This window comes from Kogia breviceps, chromosome 10, assembly GCF_026419965.1.
Source record: "Kogia breviceps isolate mKogBre1 chromosome 10, mKogBre1 haplotype 1, whole genome shotgun sequence".
Lineage (NCBI taxonomy): Eukaryota > Metazoa > Chordata > Mammalia > Artiodactyla > Physeteridae > Kogia > Kogia breviceps.
Window position 1 is genome coordinate 44,180,877 of NC_081319.1, and position 12,882 is coordinate 44,193,758.

At 43.0% G+C, this 12,882-nt stretch overlaps 1 long non-coding RNA gene across 5 annotated transcripts in view; it reads right to left on the bottom strand.

The window, feature by feature from the left end:
- The window catches only part of LOC136794991 (uncharacterized), a 263,347-nt gene that overhangs the window by 105,170 nt on the left and 145,295 nt on the right, over positions 1-12,882 (bottom strand). For all 5 annotated transcript variants that reach the window (XR_010842625.1, XR_010842627.1, XR_010842626.1 and 2 more), the window contains one exon: positions 1,238-1,337. This is a non-coding gene — a long non-coding RNA (uncharacterized lncRNA). The remainder of the gene's footprint in view (positions 1-1,237; positions 1,338-12,882) is intronic.

Genomic DNA, 12,882 nt, shown 5'->3' on the forward strand with positions numbered 1-12,882 from the left:
TTGGCTGGAGCGGAAGAGACTCAGGCCCAGGAGTGTGCTAAGGGGGGCAGAAGCGGCCCCCTCATGCTGTGAGCTGGCCCAGCTTCCCATAAGGAAGGAGGGCATGCTCCCAGAGGTACAAGTATTATACAAGGGGTTCTCAGTTTCTCAAGCAGCTGGAAGCCTGGGGTTTGTGGGAGGTTTGAGTGGGGCCAGGTGGAGAAGAAGGGATGCTGGCAGGTGCTGACTGGAAAAGTCTTAAATTCCACAAGGACAGAACTGAACATTTGTCTCCCCACCTTCCTCAGAGCCCAAGTCAGGAAAGGAGAACAATATTATTCTGGCTCAAAATATGAAGTCATCTTACATCCCTTCCTCTCCTCACCTCCCATGTCAGACACCCAGTCATCAAGGCCCATCACCTCCACTTCCTAGAGCCTGCTAGAACTATCTACTTCTCCTCTGCTGTACCACTGCCACAGTTCACGGTCTCCATGGAATACAGTCTCCAGGCACGGGAAACGTGACTTATCTTTTTAAGAAACCTCTTCCCTATATCGGCTGTTTAATGATCCCGGACATTCATAGAATTCTGACCTGTGTGAATGGACCCTGCCTCCTGTCCGGATGCTCTACCCCACTTCACTGAGCAAAGAGTTCCAGAAACAGAGACAATATCCTCTTCTAGACGAGCTTTGTAATAAAACCAGGTGTCTCCCTTCATGTTACAAAAAAGAGCCTCTGGTGAAAGCTCACTATAGTCAAGACACTGGCACGTAGTGCTCTATGCCTTATCTTATGTCATCCTCACTACAACCCTGAACTTTAGGGACTTCTACCGCTCCCATTTACAGATGGAGATGCAGGGGGAAGTTACATAATGTCACCCAGATCAGTTCACTAGTCAGTGACGGCGTCAAACCAGCCAGCCTGACTCCACAAAGGGAAATCGTGCCTTCCCTCCTGTGTCTTGAATTGATCACCTTCGACGGTTGGGCCATGAGCACATATTTGACTGACACATTAACCAATTTGTCTCTTGAAGCAAACCTGGGAAGCAGGGAAATCAGGGAATATTATCCTTATTTTTCAGAAAGGCAAAGTAAACTCAGATATAATCTCTAAATAGTAACCGTGACGATGACAACAATGACATTATGCCAAGTGGCTAACACACACTGCAGAGCACGCTGGCCTTGCCAGGGCAACACTCCATGTGGACCATGTATGCAATAACTAAGGTCACACGGGTACTCACCCAGGAGAGGAGCCCGGCCAGATTCCAAGGGGACTGTCCAGGGGCAGAAGACAGGGGCAGAGAAGACCCAGAGTCCACAGTTCTTACACCCAGAGGCGACCTGGGAGGAGAGGAGAGAGTGAAATAACAAGGGCTGACTGGCCATACTGACAGTACAAAGTACCACGCATACAAGCCCCAGCATCTCCCAAATGGTCCTCACTTGTCAGGTGGGAGTTCTGACGTCTGGCTTGGGTTGTTTGTCCTCTTGTTTACAGCCAGTGCTGTAAGTCTGGGGAATTACCACCCGCATGTTGGGCTGTGGTGACCAACATCTTTCCTCTTCTCTGGGAAACTTCTACACTTAGTAATTCCTTTAATGTTTGGTCTCAGGACCGCTTTATACTCTCACAAGTTATTAAGGACCCTAAAAACAGATTGTTGATATGGGCTATTTCCACTGATATTTACCATGTTAGAAATGAACAGCAAAAAACATTAAAAATATGTATTAATTCATTTAAAAATAATAACCCCTTACACGTTAACATAAATGCTATCTTTTTATAATAAATAACTGTATTTTCCAAAATAAAAACTACTTTACTAAGAAGATGGGCCCTTTTATATTCATGAACTACTGTTGGTGCCAGGATGCAGAGCTTGGCTTTAATAGTTTGTGATTTTGCAGGAATTCTACTGAAAGCATTTCAGACCTCCTTTTTTCTCAGCACTTAGATTATATTTAGAGACATTTTAATGGATTTCTTTGGATGCTCAATGCCAGCATCTACACTTCCAATTAACTGTGTCAACTCTGCAGTTCCTGCAGGCTAACAGAGTTATCTGCAAAAATGTGCTTTGGCCCGTTGTAATTAATAATGCGACCTCTGAAACGGGAACCGAAAGATTCTGGAGCAGGAAAATTGTTCACCTGAATTCAGTGGATGGTGGCCAGAGCCAGGCCTGAGCTGCAGCGTCTGTCAGTAGTGAGGCTGAAAGTCAGAGCACCTAAGAGAGACGTGTGAGGGCAAATGCAAGAGGAAAAGGAGACAGCAAGGAAATCCATAAATCAGGAGTGATGTTTATGTTTCAGGAGGCTCATGAACATACCAAATGACAAAATAAATGCGGTGGTGGTCTTTGGAATATGCTTTGAGGAAGCCTCTTCTTTTTTTTTTTTTTTTTTTTTTTTTTTTGCTGTACACGGGCCTCTCACTATTGTGGCCTCTCCCGTTGTGGAGCACAGGCTCCAGATGCGCAGGCTCAGCGGCCATGGCTCACGGGCCCCGCCGCTCCGCGGCATGTGGGATCTTCCCAGACTCGGGAACGAACCCGTGTCCCCTACATCGGCAGGCGGACTCTCAACCACTGCGCCACCAGGGAAGCCCTGAGGAAGCCTCTTCTGATCATTATTGGGTTAGCCTGGAGTCCTTCCCTAAGCCGCCCAGCCTCCACGAGTCTTCCGTTGATGCAGGTCTGTGCCACAGAGCTATTCTCCATTGACTTCTGCCTGACTGGGGCGCCTGCGTCCTGTGCCCCCTGCCACTCTTCTTCCCCCACGGAGTTCCCTGAGCATACACACTTTTCCTCACTCATCTTTTAAAAATACTATTTTATTGGGCTTCCCTGGTGGCGCGGTGGTTAAGAATCCACCTACCAGTGCCGGGGACATGGGTTTGAGCCCCGGTCCGGGAAGATCCCACATGCCGCGGAGCAACTAGGCCCGGGCGCCACAGCTACTGAGCCTGTGCTCTAGAGTCTGCGAGCCACAACTACTGAGCCTGTGTGCCACAACTACTGAGGCCGGCGTGCCTAGAGCCCGTGCACCGCAACAAGCGAAGCCACCGCAATGAGAAGCTGCGCACTGCAACAAGGAGTAGCCCCTGCTCACCGCAACTAGAGAAAGTCTGCGCACAGCAATAAAGACCCAATGCAAATAGCAAAGATCAATAAAAGTAAAAGCTGGTTCTTTGAGAAGATAAATAAAATTGATAAACCATTAGCCACACTCATCAAGAAAAAAAGGGAGAAGACTCAAATCAATAGAATTAGAAATGAAAAAGGAGATGTAACAACTGACACTACAGAAATACAAAAGATTATTAGAGATTACTACAAGCAACTGCATGCCAATAAAATGGACAACCTGGAAGAAATGGACAAATTCTTAGAAATGCACAAGCTGCCGACACTGAACCAGGAAGAAATAGAAGATATGAACAGACCAATCACAAGCACTGAAATTGAAACTGTGATTAAAAATCTTCCAACAAACAAAAGCCCAGGACCAGATGGCTTCACAGGCGAATTCTATCAAACATTTAGAGAAGAGCTAACACCTATCCTTCTCAAACTCTTCCAAAAGATAGCAGAGGGAGGAACACTCCCAAACTCATTCTATGAGGCCACCATAACCCTGATACCAAAACCAGACAAAGACGTCACAAAGAAAGAAAACTACAGGCCAATATCACTGATGAACATAGATGCAAAAATCCTCAACAAAATACTAGCAAACAGAATCCAACAGCACATTAAAAGGATCATACACCACGATCAAGTGGGGTTTATTCCAGGAATGCAAGGATTCTTCAAAATACGCAAATCAATCAACGTGATACACCATATCAACAAACTGAAGGAGAAAAACCATATGATCATCTCAATAGATGCAGAGAAAGCTTTTGACAAAATTCAACACCCATTTATGATAAAAACCCTGCAGAAAGCAGGCATAGAGGGAACTTTCCTCAACATAATAAAGGCCATATATGACAAACCCACAGCCAACATCATCCTCAATGGTGAAAAACTGAAACCATTTCCACTAAGATCAGGAACAAGACAAGGTTTCCCACTCTCACCACTCTTATTCAACATAGTTTTCGAAGTTCTAGCCACAGCAATCAGAGAAAAAAAAGAAATAAAAGGAATCCAAATAGGAAAAGAAGTAAAGCTGTCACTGTTTGCAGATGACATGATACTATACATAGAGAATACTAAGGATGCTACCACAAAACTACTAGAGCTAATCAATGAATTTGGTAAAGTAGCAGGATACAAAATTAATGCACAGAAATCTCTGGCATTCTTATACACTAACGATGAAAAATCTGAGAGTGAAATTAAGAAAACACTCTCATTTACCACTGCAACAAAAAGAATAAAATATCTAGGAATAAACCTACCTAAGGAGACAAAAGACTTGTATGCAGAAAACTATAAGCCACTGATGAAAGAAATTAAAGATGATACAAATAGGTGGAGAAATATACCATGTTCTTAGATTGGAAGAATCAACATTGTGAAAATGACTCTATTACCCAAAGCAATCTACAGATTCAATGCAATCCCTATCAAACTACCACTGGCATTTTTTACAGAACTAGAACAAAAAATTTCACAATTTGTATGGAAACACAAAAGACTCCGAATAGCCAAAGCAATCTTGAGAATGAAAAATGGAGCTGGAGGAATCAGGCTCCCTGACTTCAGACTATACTACAAGGCTACAGTAATCAAGACAGTATGGTACTGGCACAAAAACAGAAATATAGATCAATGGAACAGGATAGAAAGCCCAGAGATAAACCCACACACATATGGTCACCTTATCTTTGATAAAGGAGGGAAGGATATACAGTGGAGAAAAGAGCCTCTTCAATAAGTGGTGATGGGAAAACTGGACAGCTACATGTAAAAGTATGAAATTAGAACACTCCCTAACACCACACACAAAAATAAACTCAAAATGGGTTAAAGACTTACATGTAAGGCCAGACACTATCAAACTCTTAGAGGAAAACATAGGCAGAACACTCTATGACATAAATCACAGCAAGATCCTTTTTGACCCATCTCCTAGAGAAATGGAAATAAAAACAAAAATAAACAAATGGGATCTAATGAAACATAAAAGCTTTTGCACAGCAAAGGATACCATAAACAAGACCAAAAGACAACCCACAGAATGGGAGAAAATATTTGCAAATGAAGCAACTGACAAAGGATTAATATCCAAAATTTATAAGCAACTCAGGCAGCTCAATAACAAAAAAAGAAACAACCCAATCCAAAAATGGGCAGAAGAACTAAATAGACATTTCTCCAAAGAAGATATACAGGTTGCCAACAAACACATGAAAGAATGCTCAACATCATTAATCACTAGAGAAATGCAAATCAAAACTACAATGAGATATCATCTCACACCGGTCAGAATGGCCATCATCAAAAACTCTAGAAACAATAAATGCTGGAAAGGGTGTGGAGAAAAGGGAACACTCTTGCACTGCTGGTGGGAATGTAAATTGATACAGCCACTATGGAGAACAGTATGGAGGTTCCTTAAAAAACTACAAATAGAACTACCATATGACCCCGCAATCCCACTACTGGGCATATACCCTGAGAAAACCATAATTCAAAAAAGTCATGTACCAAAATGCTTATTGCAGCTCTATTTACGATAGCCAGGACATGGAAGCAACCTAAGTGTCCATCAACAGATGAATGGATAAAGAAGATGTGGCACATATATACAATGGAATATTACTCAGCCATAAAAAAAATGAAACTGAGTTATTTGTAATGAGGTGGATAGACCTGGAGTCTGTCATACAGAGTGAAGTAAGTCAGAAGGAGAAAAACAAATACCATATGCTAATACATATATATGGAATCTAAGAAAAAAAATGTCATGAAGAGATTAGCGGTAGGATGGGAATAAAATACAGACCTACTAGAGCATGGAGTTGAGGATATGGGGAGGGGGAAGGGTAAGTGGTGACGATGTGAGAGAGTGGCAGGGACATATACACACTACCAAATGTAAATTAGATAGCTAGTGGGAAGCTGCCGCATAGCACAGGGAGTTCACCTCTGTGCTTTGTGACCACCTAGAGGGGTGGGATAGGGAGGGTGGGAGGGAGGGTGACGAAAGAGGGAAGAGATATGGGAACATATGTATATGTATAACTGATACACTTTGTTGTAAAGGAGAAACTAACACACTATTGTAAAACAGGTATACTCAAATAAAGGTGTTAAAAAAAAAAAGACCCAATGCAGCCAAAAATAAATAAATAAAATAAATTTATATATAAGAAAACTATTTTATTATTTTTATTTGTAATTGTGGTAAAATACATACACATAAAATTTACCATCTTAACCATTTTTAAGCAGCATTAAGTATACAGTCACATTGCTGTGCAACCATCACCACCACCATCCATCTTCAGAACTCGTTCCATCTTGTAAACCTGAAAGTCTGTACCCATTAGGCAATAGCTCTCTGTTTCCCCCTCCCCTCCAGCCCCTGACTACCACCACTCTACTTTCTGTCCCTATGAATCTGACTCCTCTAGGTTCCTCATATAAGTGGAATCATACAGTATTTGTCCTTTCGTGACCGGCTTATTTCACTCAGCATAACGTCCTCAGGTTCATCCACCTTGTAGTACAAGTCAGAATTTCCTTCCTTTATAAGGCTGAGTAATATTCCATTGTATGGATACACCACACTTTGTTTATCCATTTATCTGTCAGTGGACACTAGGGTTGCTTCTACCTTTTGACTATTGTGCATAATGTTGCTGTGAATATAGCTGTACAAATATCTCTTCGAGTCTCTGATTTCAATTCTTCTGGGTATATACGCAGAAGTGGAATTGCTGGATCATATGGTAAATGTACTTTTAATTTTTTTAGGCATTATTTTTCATAGCACTGCATATTTTACATCCCCACTAGCAGTGCACAAGGATTCCAATTTCCCCACATCCTTGCCAACAGTTTTTATTTTCTGGGGTTCTTTTGATAGTAAATAGTCATCCTAATGGATTCTCACTCATCTTTGAATCCTCCACAATAGGACATGATACAGTGCATGGCCCAAGGGATGACCACAGGGAGTGGCTTTTAAATGGAATGCCCTTTTGTTTCAATAACATGTTGAACTAAGTCTCCCTGTGACCAGCCTGCTCAACTTCACCAAAGGCATCTTTGTCACTGCACAGTGGTGACCTTTATCAGCGATGAGAGACCTTTGCACTGAAGGCAGTACCTCTCAACACTTCCTGTTCATACATGGGAAGATTTGACATTGTAAAAATGTATATCTTTCCCAAAACAATCCGTAAAATCACGTTGGATCTTGATACCATATAATAAAATTCATCTAAAAAATAAGCTTATGAGAAAAGACACAAAAATCCTGGAAAGGAAGAATGGGGGACACAGGGAGATTGTATTTTGCAGTTATTTAAATACGTTAACACAATGTGCACAGGAATCAGAGGGTTGCTGCCCGCTTGATGCAGAGATTTCTGTTCAGCTCCCTTTCCTTGCTGTGGCCTGAGGTTTACTATGACAATTGCACATCACAGCACTGCTATCAGCTTTGCCCTCAGGGCAACTTCGTTCCTTCAGTTTATTCACTACTTTCTGCTCCCAGCTCTGGTTCTGACTCAGAGTTTGTTACCCTTTCTTTAGGAACGAGGGTTCCTTGGAGATTTTCCCCACTTCCTGCAGGCACAGCAATCCCAAAAGTAAATTCCCTTTAAGATCTAGGTGTTCTGGAGCAAATGGGGGGCAATCAGCAAAGTATCAATTATGTCATTGTGCTAAAAATAGATTCATTTGAGGAACTCAGATAATACTTTGAACGTTATAAATATCTTGCCTTAGTGGAACCAAGGTGGACAGACACAACTGGCTGGGCAGTGGCAGACTTCAAGCCCCTAGTGCCCAGCAAATCCCCCTTTCAGATGCTAAGATGTCACATTGTCTTTGTCCAGTGGTTTGTGACTTGATGACCAATGTTTTGTGATCTGGGAGGCCAACTAGGGCTCTAGAAGAACACGGAATAGGGAATGACCTCATCATTGGCCCCGCTACCTTGCTGGGCCAACCAGTTCTTCTTTTATAAATTTTTTAAAAATAAATTTATATATTTTATTTTATTTTTGGCTGCATTGGGTCTTCGTTGATGGGCACAGGCTTTCTCTAGTTGCGGCAAGTGGGGGCCACTGTTCATTGCAGTGCGTGGGCTTCTCGTTGCGGTGGCTTCTCTTGTTGCCGAGCATGGGCTCTAGGCGTGTGGGCTTCAGTAGTTGTGGCACACAGACTCAGTAGTTGTGGCTTGTGGGTTCTGGAGTGCAGGCTCAGTAGTTGGGGCGCATAGGCTTAGTTGCTCTGTGGCATGTGGGATCTTCCCAGACCAGGGCTCAAACCCGTGTCCCCTGCATTGGCAGGCAGATTCTTTTTATTTATTTATTTTTTTTGTGGTACACAGGCCTCTCACTGTTGTGGCCTCTCCCATTGCGGAGCACAGGCTCCGGACGCTCAGGCTCAGCGGCAATGGCTCAAGGGCCCAGCCGCTCCGCGGCATGTGGGATCTTCCCGGACCGGGGCATGAACCCGCGTCCCCTGCATTGGCAGGCGGACTCTCAACCACAGTGCCACCAGGGAAGCCCTGGCAGGCAGATTGTTAACCACTGTGCCATCAGGGAATTCCTATAGATTTTTAACAGAGGATCCTTCTAGGCTTCTAGACAAGCCAGAATTCCTGTGTTGTGCTTTTTGAAAGCTAACTTCACCCCACCCCGGCTTCACTGAGATATAATTTACATATAACACTGTGTAAGTTTAAGGTGTACAATGTGTTGTGAAATCCAAGCTTTTTGTTGTTGTTGTTTGTCTTATTTTATTTTGGGCTGCATTGGGTCTTTATTGCTCCGCGTGGGTTTTTCTCTAGTGGCGAACAGGGGCTACTCTTCTTGGCGGTGCGCAGGCTTCTCACTGCGGTGGCTTCTCTTGTTGCAGAGCATGGGCATGGGCTTCCATAGTTGTGGCTCTCGGGCTCTAGAGCGCAGGCTTAGTAGTTGTGGTGCATGGGCTTGGTTGCTCAACGGCATGTGGGATCTTTCCGGACCAGGGCTTGAACCCGCGTCCCCTGCACTGGGAGGTGGACTCCTAACCACTGCACCACCAGGCAAGCCCAATGCAAGTATTTTTAATGTTGGACAATGAAGAGCGGGAACAACCAGACAGACTCCTGCTGTCATCTACACCCTCAAGTTCCTCCCTCTGTGGACAGTGGGCCACGCAGGCAAGTGGAAAATTCCAAGACCTGTTCCTCTCCCAGAGGCAGTTAAGACTCAGCTGAACCCAGGCTGCGAATCAGGACACCTGGATTCTGGTCCAGCTCATCTTGCAAATACCACTTTTGAACATTTGCAGAAATTTACTGCCCTACCTGGATCTTAAAGCATCTGGATCTTAGAGATGACTTCATCAAAGTATTTAAAGAGATATTGTGAAGATTAGATGGTTACTTCAGAAATGTTATTCAAATGGAACACAGTAGTAGCAGTGGCATCAAACTCCCACTGAACACCTAAGATACTTAGGTGTTAGCACAATGGGACAGCTGTATAGTCAGCCTAGGTGGAGAGACTGGATTCATAAATAAAATCTAAATAACTGTGTGAGGAAGTACATGACAATATGTGCCTTTCTGAAAGTGTGACCCATAGAAGAGGTCCCTCAAAATACTTCATAAAATCAGTTTGGAAAATTCTAACCACTCCCTTGGGAATTTACAATGGATATTAATTTTTAAAAATTTTTGGTAGATCCCGCAGCGGGTAACCAATTGTGGGAACCCAATGTAGGAAGTCACGATTTCCTACATTCACTTGACCACAGAGCTTATTTTCAGCACTGACATCAACAGGAGCACATTTTGGGAAAGCTGACCTGGACCTTTACACTTCAGAAGGACTGTCACACAATAAGAGCTCAGTGGAGACATGAGCGAGCAAGGAGTGTCCACCCAAGGGAGAAGAAAAGGAGCTGGAGCAGAGCAGTCTGGCAGGTAAGTTTAGAGAAGAAGATGATGCCTGGAAAGGCTTCAGCGCCAGGCTAATGGACCAGACTTACAGGAGGAAGCTGCGTGTCATGTTCCTTGATGGGCTCCTCCTAAGAGACCCGTGAGAAGCTCCCAGGTTGCCCATAGCCCTTGGTGAGCACACCAGGGTCCCTTTGCTGTCTCCATCCCCAGGCAGGAGAAGACCATCAAATTGGGTCTGTGTTGCCTCTAGCCCTCGCTTAGACGGGCGGTTCTCAAATGTCAGCCTGCATTAAAGGAACACGCAGAGGTGGCTGAAACAGATCGCTTGGCTCTACTCAGTGTTTCTGATTCAGTAGGTCTCAGAGGAGCCTGAGAATTTGCATTTCTAATAAGCATAAGGGGATACCAATCTGCTGGTCCAGAGCCCGGCCTTCAAGTAGTCTTTCAGGAATACGTTTATCCCCGACACTCTGCCCACCAACAGCTTCTGCCCTGTGGCTTATAGAGGACACAGATGATGGGGACATTTTAAATGTAACTTGAGAGACAGATGGCTGCAGTCAGCTTCCCCATTCACCTGTTTCCACACAGAAGCAGGAAGTGGCTTGGTACTTGGGCCAGGTCAGGGCTTGCAAACTCAAACCCTAGAGGTGTCTGGGTAGCCAATGAAGATGAGTGAAGCAAGCTGGAGAGCCCAAGCTGAGACTCAGCTCACGTCAGCTGGTTCCATGCTATGGGGTGGGGCCCATGGCACCACGTAGGTATCATTGTCACCTTTCTATAGGTGAAGAAATAGGCTCAGTGAGGATAGATACTGGGTTCAAGGTGACTCAGCCAGGAGTGAAAGAGCCCAGATTCCAATTTAAGGGGTCTAATTCCAAAATCTTTGTCCTTTCCCCTATACAACATGGTCTCTGAGTGTGTCCCACCTCCAGGTCATGGCATAGGCACTTACAAAGGGTTTGTGGGCTGGGGAGGAGTGAGGAGATATGCAGAGTCCTCCTGGAGATCTGGAACATTTATATTTGCTATTTTTTCCTGTTGCTATTCTGAGGCAGAGCCACAGGCACAGAGCAGGCTCCCATGAAGAATGCCTGGGTTTACTAAGTGCTCTCGGCTATGCTCTACCAGGTTTAATCCTCCTGCTTCCCTAGTACCAGCTTTCCACCCCAGTTCCTTGCCTCAGAGATCATCATGCCTTAATTGGAAATAGAAATGCACCCTCTTGCCTGAGTCACAGGATGACAACAAACCAAGATAAATTAGAGTGAAGCTTGCATGATCTTGAGCTTCTTCTGCTAACGAAGCAAATGCAAGCTGGAAATCTGCAGCCAATTTAAAGAGATGGTCCCTGTCACGGTCTGTAGCCACAGGGTAAGGTTGCCGGCTTTTATATTTGTGGCAGCATCAAGCTCCCAAGTGTCTATTTCAGCTTTTTCATCAATCCTTTTAAAAATTTGACTAGGAATAACAACCGTCACACCAAATATCTCCCATGTCACATCACGCAGAATATAAGGAAGCATTAGAGAGTGCAGCCTCACAAATTCAACCCACTTATAATGCAGGTTGCTAATAAGATATGACAGACAGATTAAATTTGTTCATAAATCCCCAGGCTCATTTTAGACCATGTTTTGCCCAAACACTCACTATTCTTTTGACATATTAAGGGATATGGGGTGAGTTAAACTTCAGTTTTCTTCTATGCATTGCCCCCAAATTGGCCAGAGGTGAGGGATGAGGAAGAGAAGGCAAGGACATAGATATAGAATTAATAGAATTATTAGCATTAATAAGTGAATTTTTAGAATTAGTACATGAATTTTGAAAGTCCTTGAGCTACAAGGGCAATATATAAGTACCAACTGTATTTCTTTATACAAACAACATAGAAAATAAAATTTAAATTTTATTTTACAAGCACAATTGCATAAAATGCATCAAAGATTTGGGAATAAATATAATGAAAGATGTTCAAGACTTCCACAGTGAAAACTAAAAATCAGGACAGGAGACTTTAAAGACTATCCATAAAAATAGAGGGAATATACAATGTTCATGAAACAGAGCAATCAATATTATGAAAATATCAGTTCTCCCCAAACTGAAGTATAGATTCAATGAAACTAGAATCAAATCTCAGAAGAATGTTTCTTGGGGAAATTGACAGGTAGATTTTAAGGAGATGCAAAAGGCAAGAATAGCCAAGCCAATACTGAAGAACAAAGTTGGAGGATATTGAGACTTAATTTACAATTGCATTAATTAATGCAAATTTGGGTAAATAGATCAATGGAACAGAATGGAGAGTTTGGAAAGAGATCCACACAAATGCTTCATCTGACTGTCACAAAGATAACACTGCTGTGTAGTTGGGGGAGGAGGTTCTTTTCAATAAATGGTATAAAATTCCCTACTTCACACTATTCACAAAACCCAATTCCAGATAGATTACTGATTTAAATGTGAATATTAAGTCATTAAAGCTTCTAGGAGATAGCATAGGAGAATATCTTCATGACTTTAGGGTAGGCAAAGATTTCTTCAATGGGACACAAAAAGCATGAATACTTAAGGAAAAGGTTGATAAGTTGGAATTCATTAAAGGTAAGAACTTTTAGAGAAAGGCCCTTCTCTAATCTTCCCTCCTCCTTAAAAGAAATAAAAATTAAAAACTTTTGGTCATCAAAACCCCATTAGGAAGTGAAAAAGTACCCACAGAGCAGGAGAAAATATTTGCAATCCATATGTTAATAACATAAAGAACTTCCACAAATCAATGAAAAAGGCAACTCAATAGAAA